This window comes from Chiloscyllium punctatum, chromosome 36 (genome assembly GCF_047496795.1).
Source record: "Chiloscyllium punctatum isolate Juve2018m chromosome 36, sChiPun1.3, whole genome shotgun sequence".
Classification (NCBI taxonomy): domain Eukaryota; kingdom Metazoa; phylum Chordata; class Chondrichthyes; order Orectolobiformes; family Hemiscylliidae; genus Chiloscyllium; species Chiloscyllium punctatum.
The window spans coordinates 70,932,665-70,939,834 of NC_092774.1; the positions used below are offsets into that span (position 1 = coordinate 70,932,665).

At 46.5% G+C, this 7,170-nt stretch overlaps 1 non-coding gene across 1 annotated transcript; it reads left to right on the forward strand.

The window, feature by feature from the left end:
* The first annotated feature begins 1,239 nt into the window (after positions 1-1,239).
* Positions 1,240-1,311, forward strand: trnae-uuc (transfer RNA glutamic acid (anticodon UUC)). Its single transcript has one exon. It is a non-coding gene; the product is annotated as a tRNA-Glu (tRNA).
* Positions 1,312-7,170: the final 5,859 nt, after the last annotated feature.

The following is a 7,170-nucleotide window of genomic DNA, read 5'->3' on the forward strand; positions in this document are numbered from 1 at the left end:
ACGGACTGAGCAGAGACAGTACAGAAACCGTCCCTTTGTTTAAGAGGCTGATTGACTCTGATATTCTCGGGACCTGAACTGACCCGAGACATTGAAAGAATTCTCTGCACATCAGGAATTCAAACCCATTCTCGGCTCGGGGCCAATGAGAAAATTCAAGAAGAGGCAAAACACTGAAAGGCTCTGAGGGCGATGGCCCCGGTGTAGGAGAGCTCGTTCCTCGTGACATGGATGTGCCTGCAGATTGTGGGATCAGGCTGTTCCCATGTCTCCATAATGAATGCCCAAGGCTTTATTATGGAAAAGTAAAACTGAAAGAAGACAATGGTAATTTTGGGCGGGGCGGTTTTAATTATGAATTGAATACTAGATTCCAGTTGTTTCTGGGCTTGTAATATCGTACTGCAGCATATTGTAGATCTTCAGTAAGAGTGTCAATATTGGACTACAGAGGTCCATTCAGCAACTTAAGTCCATATGAACTCTTCGTGGAGGTATGCAGTCTGCCCCATAACCCTGTTGGTTTACAGTTACATATAGATCTACGCAAAGATCCTTGGGATTGAGAGGAAAGAATGTTCCACAGTAACTAGAATCGACATTTCGGGCAAAAGCCCTTAATCAGATAAGAGGCAGGACGCTTCCAGGGTAGAGAGATAAATGGGGGTTGCTGGGCCGAAGGTAGCAAGGAGTACAATAGGTGAATGGGGATGGGGATGGAGGTGGCAGATCAGAGAGGAGGGTGGAGCGGATTGGTGGGAAGGGAGATTGGCAGGGAGGACAGGTCCTGAGGACAGCGCTCAGCTGGAAGGTTGGAACTCAGGTAAGGTGGGGGGGGTGGGGAAATGAGGAAACTGGTGCAGTCCACATTGATGTCCTGGGGTTGAATGTATCCGAGGCAGAAGTTGGGGTGTTCTTCCTCCAGGCATCGGGTGGGGAGGGAGCGGCGATGGAGGAGGCCCAGGTCCTGCATGTCCCTGGCAGAGTGGGAGGGGAGGTTGAAATGTTGGGCCACAGGGCGATGGGGTTGATTGTTGCGGGTGTCCTGGAGATGTTTCCTCAAGCGCTGTGACTTGACTCTGCGAGGAGACTCCAGTCTTCACAATGTAGAGGAGACTGCATCGTGAGCAATGGATACAAGAAATGACATTGGTGGAAGCCTTCGAACGACCGTGACCCGGGTTCGATTTCCGGGCAGGGAAGCAATTTTCAGTAGAGCTGTCGCACATCGCTCCTAGCTCCCTGGTGGTCTAGTGGTTATGATTCGGCGCTTTCACCGCTGCGGCCCGGCTTCGATTCCCGGGCAGGGAAACAAGCTTCAGTGCGTGTTTTGGCTACCCCTTCTCCTTAACTGCGCTGTACAGTTACTTATTGGTCTTCGTCGTCACTGGGTGCTGCAGTGTGTCGTGTTTCGTTGAAATCGTGTCCTCATTCAGATTTGTTTGCATGTGTAGGGATGATTAATTCTGCGGCTAAGTACTTGGTTCGCGTGTGGCGTTTTCCTGTAGAGGCTGTTTTGAATTTATCATTGACTGTTCGCTCTACTGTGACATCTAGAAATGGCACTTTGTTGTTGTTCTCCTCTTTTGTGAATTTTATGCCAGTAAGGAGATTGTTGATGGTGTTGTAGGTTTCCTCTAATTAGTTTCATTTTTTGATGACAGAAGTGTTTCATGGGTATTTCGTTGATTTGTTTGTAGGGCTTGTTACTGAATATGAAGTGGGTGGTAAGGCACAGTTTCACGAGCATGACAGTGCTCTCTTTGCTGATGAAGTTGGTGCTGTGTTTGTGTCTTTGGTTCTTCGAGTAGTGTCTTCAGTTTTCTTTGGCCACGTTGACGTTAATGGATGTGAACAGGGCTGTTATGTCAAAGGACAGCATTATTCCATCCTCTTCAATCTTCGTGTCTTTGGTGTTCAGGAATTCTTGGATGGAGTAAATGGAGTGGCATGAAACTTCGACTTGGTGTTTTAGTCCTCAGTGGAGGCCTTTGACTAGTCTGTATATTGGTGTTCCAAGTAGTGAGACTATGGCCTGGGGGGGGGGGGGGGGCGGTCCTGGTTTGAAAAAGAGGAGAACAACAATAAACTGCCATTCTTAGATGTCACAGTAGAGCGAACAGTTAATGGGGAACTTCAAACTAGCATCTACAGAAAAACAACACACACAAACCAAATACTTAACCACAGAAGCAATCATCCCAACACCCACAAAAGAAGCTGCATCAGGACATTATTTCAACGAGCCACTACACACTGCAGCACAGAGAAACTATGAAGAGCACAAGAGAAATACGTATATAGTGCATTTAAGCAGAAGGCGTCCCCAATAAACCCATTCTGCCGATTTATCATTGATGTTTCCAAGCTGACTCTCAAAAATTCGGTTTGACCCTCCATTTTTTCCTGTTTGTTTTTTGTGGGTTTTGAAAGCTTTCCCAATCCTCTGACTGAGTATTGGAGTTGGGAAGTTATGTTGTGGCTGTGCAGGACATTGGATAGACCACTTTTGGAATATTGTGTGCAATTCTGGTCTCCCTCCTATCAAAAGGATATTGTGAAATTTGAAAGGGTTCTGAAGCACCAATGGGCCAACAGAGGGAAAGAAGCTCTTCTGTTCCCCTGAGTGTGGGAAGGCCTTCAGTGATTCCTCTGCCCTGCTGACGCACCAGTTGGTCCACACCGGGGAAAGCTGTTCTCCAGCCCCAAGTGCGAGATGGCCTTCAGCAGTTCTTCCCACCTGCTGAGACACCAGTGGGTCCACACTGAGAGGCCGTTCATCTGCCCCGAGTGCAGGAGGGGCATTGCTCGTTCCTCTGACCTACTGGCCTATTGGTGTGTCCACATGTTGGGGAGGTCGTTCAGTTGCCCTATGTGCAGGAAGGCCTTCAGCAATTCCTCTGCCCTGCTGAGGCACCAGTCCATCCACACTGTTGTGTGGATCCAAGCTGGTCTCCTGCCCCGAATGTGGGATGGTCTTTACCTGCTCCTCCACACTGTTGAATCACCAGTTGGACCACACGGGAGTGTTGGGGGTGTCAGTGGTGGAGGGGGGGAGGCCATTCTGCTGCCCTAAGAGCGGGAAGGCCGTCAGCAATTCCTCTGCCCTACTGAAGCACAATTGTGCCCACACCAGGAAGATGCCCTCCAGCTGGCCCGAGCGTGGGAAGAGGTTCATGTTTTCCTGCAACTTGCAGAAGCACCAGCGGGGCACCAGCGCTCCCGGCAATCAGATCCTACCAGTGATGATGCCTTCAGTCACCTCTCAGGACTCAACATCCTGCCAGTTCTGACAGTGGGTGCAGTGGGAAAGTAGGTGGGTTGTTTTTGTTTTCTGCTGGACTACAATTGCCTCCCCTAAACCCCACAATCACAACTCCATGGTGGCTCAGTGTTAGCACTGCTGCCTCATGGCACCAGGAACCCAGGAATAATTCCACCTTGGGGCTCTGTGTGCAAGTTATGGAGGGTAGGAAAATGGATCTGTGTGGGTTAGTCTTCGGAAGATCAGTACAGATGTGTTCGGCTGAAGGACCTGTTTTTCCACATTGTAGGAGTTCTACGATCCTATGAGCTTTGCTTTCAGTGGACACTGCTGCTCATTGAGCCCGGGACTGCACATTGACAATGAAATGATCCAGTGAACCCTAAGACCGCAAGACCATCGGAGCAGAACTTAGGCCATTCGGCCTACTCTGCCCTCCTTTAGTAACAAAAGTATTGGATGAGATTAGCTTCAGTGTGGAAACAGGCCATTTGTCCCAACAAGTCCACACCGACCCCTCGAAGAGTAACCTATCCAGACACATTTCCCTCTGACTAATGTACCTAACTCTATGGGCAATTCAGCATGGCCAATCCACATGACCGACACATCTTTGGTTTATGGAAGAAAACAGGACCACCCAGAGAAAACCCACTCAGACATTAGGAGAAAGTGCAAACTCCTCACAGACAACCACCCAAGGCTGGAATCAAACCTGGGTCCTTGGCACTATGAGGCTGAGTCACTACATGTTGCAACCCGAAGTTGGAAAGCAGGAGGTTGGGAGAACACAGCAAGACAGGCAGCACCAGGATGTGGAGAAGTCAGCGTTTTGGGTATTAACCCTTCTTCAGGACTGAAACGTTGACTTGTCCATGAGAAACGATTTACGGGAATGTTGCTGGGGGTTGGAGGGTTTGAGCTACAGGGAGCGGCTGAATAGCGTGGGGTTGTTTTCACTGGAGCATCGGAGGCAGAGAAGTGACCTAATAGCGGTTATACAATCATGAGGGGCATGGACAGTGTAATAGACAATGTCCTTTCCTTGGGGTGGGGGAGTCCAGAACTAGATGGCATAAGTTTCGGGTAAGAGGCGAAACATATTAAAGGGACAACTTCTTCATTCAGAGGGTGGTACATATATGAAATGAGCTGCCAGAGTATATGGGTCAGGTGCTGTCAAATGGGAGTAGGTTAATATAGGATATCAGGTCAGCATGGACAAGTTGGACCGAAGGGTCTGTTTCCATGCTGTACGTGTCTCTGACTACTGGTCCTGATGTAAGTTTAAAATAGAGTCCAAGTAACTTTGAATAGTTCAATCTTGTTGAGCTCACCTCCTGAAAAGTTTCAGATGAATCCCTCTGAGAGATACTGTTTAAACATGCTGAGTTGGACAAAGTATCCCATCAAGTTCAACACAAACCCAGAGTTGAAGAAGTCAGAAGTCAGAACACCAAGGGGAACAAAACTGATCACAATATTCCAGGTGCAGCCTCATCAACGTCCTGTATACCTACAACATAACTTGCCAACATCTATACTCAATTCCCGAACTGATGAAGGCCAGTGTGCTGAAACCTTTCTTCACTGCCTTGTGTACCGATGTAATCAGAGATATAGGACCTACTTTAAACTGATCCACGATCCAGCTGCTGGGAGCACAGAAGTAGAGTAGTGCTGCATGAGTGTGCTGGGTAGATAACCCAGAGGTCGATGGGTACATACCATGTCAGGCTATTGCTCAATGTCTCTGTAAGCTACTTTCATATACAAAGGTTCCCTGTTCTGTATCTTGCCTTTGCATCTGCTTCCCAAAGCTTCTTCAGTGGAGGCGTGCCCGCTGGAGCCCAGGAGTTCAACAACCCCCTGGAGCTGGAGGAAGGTCCAAGCTCCAAGAAGCAGGGGGTAAGGCTGGAAGCTGGATTTGCTCAAGGCTTGTATTTTTAACTCATTTAATTGGTACTTACTGTATGGGGCTATGGTTTACATTAAAACCGGAGGATCATATCAGAGTGTTTATATTTAGCAGTGGGAGTTGGTAAAATGCACTCTCTGGAGGAGCACTTTCTAAGATGCTGCATTTCTTGCCTTCTGCCCTTCCCCCATTTCTTATCTCCCATCTTGATTTTATATTTTTTTGGTCAAATTTCATTTCAGATTAATCAGACTTGCGATTCACTGTGTGCTATTAATTTGTTTGTTCGAATAGTTCAAGTCAAAATTAATGCTGTAATTTAATTTCTGATGTCAGAGTTTGACATTGAATGTGCAGGTGTGAATACCAATAAGTTGCGAAAATAAATCAAGAACTTGTGGTTTTTAACAAAAAGAGCAGTTCACTGTTATTCATGGCATCGTCTCATTTGGGAGTGATGATTCAAATCTGACCAACAAACCGTTTCATGCAGTCATCCAATTGAATAAAAATTTTCTTTAATTTAATAAAAGAAAATAATTCTGGCAGGCTAAGACTTATGCAAACTATTTGTAAGATTATGTCCATTGCTCGCAATATGGTCTCATCCACATTCGGGAAACTGGACGCCAACGAACCGAATATTTCAGGGAACAACTATTGGACTCTAATTCTAACCCACACACCGCCCTGTGGCTGAACACTTTAACTCCCCCTCCCATTCCACCAAGGACATGCAAGTCCTGGGCCTCCTCCACTGCCAAACTCTTGCTACCCGACACTTGTAGGAAAAACACCTCAACGTCTGCTTTAGGACCCTCCAACTACTTGTTATCAATGCAGATTTCATCAGTTTCCTTATTTCCTCTCCCCCACCTTGTCCCAGATCCAACCTTCCAATTCGACACCAACCTCTTGACCTGTCATACCTGCCCACCTTGCTTCTCGCCTATTTACTTCACCCTCATCTCTGACCTATCACCATCAATTCCTACCTCCATCTACCTATTGCACTCCCATCTACCTTCACTCCAACCCCACTTGCTTCCCATTTATCTCTCAGCCCCCTTGGGTCACCCTTTATTCCTGATGAAGAGATTATGCTCTAAACCATGACTGTGATGAAGCAACATCCTCAACAAATAGGAAATAGCTCCCAAGTCAGATTTCATCCCCTCTTCTGTCACCCAGTTCTTTCAGAAATAAGGAATGTCTTTTTCTTCCACTCGAAAGTGGTCTTCCACTTTGTGCTGTCTGAAGTGTTATACCACACCACTACTTCAGCCACCTTTTAAGAATCCTTTCAACCTGTTTTTCTAACAATTGTGGAGGTGACCAAAAGCAAACATTTCACTCATCCTCAATGCCCCATTTCTCCTCCTATGAGCCATTTTGTCATGTTGTCTATGTTACAAGCAGCCGAGTGCACTTGGTTTCTGAATTGAAATTTGGCCATTGAAGTGAACAGGATTAATATTTATCGATGGCTAGCTGTGTTTGCACTAACTGTAATTTTCCACCAATATGATGTCTTTTGTTCCACAAAACTGGAAACAATGATCTGTGTTTATATTGCAGTCGGATGTAGAAAATCATCCCAGCGATCTTCACGTTATTATAGTTTACTGAGACCATAACATCATTACGTGGCAGTTTGATGTCACTGAAACCTGGATGGAAATCTCTAGATTATGTTGTAAAAATATCGGTATGATGTTATTCACTCTGCGCTGTCACCAACTGAACGAAGCGGCTGTGTGTTCAAACCCCGTGATGAACAGTTTGTGTTTTACTTCTCACATTGCGGGGAGCTGAGCATTTCCCCAAACAATGGGCACACCACCTCCCTGACACAGTGTTCACTAATCAAACTGACAGCAAAGATTCACGTGTGATCGAAAGTTTCCGCAAAAAAACTTTTGACACAACCCATATACGGAATGAACGCACTCCTTTCTTCATTTGAAATGTTAGGCGTTGATTGTAG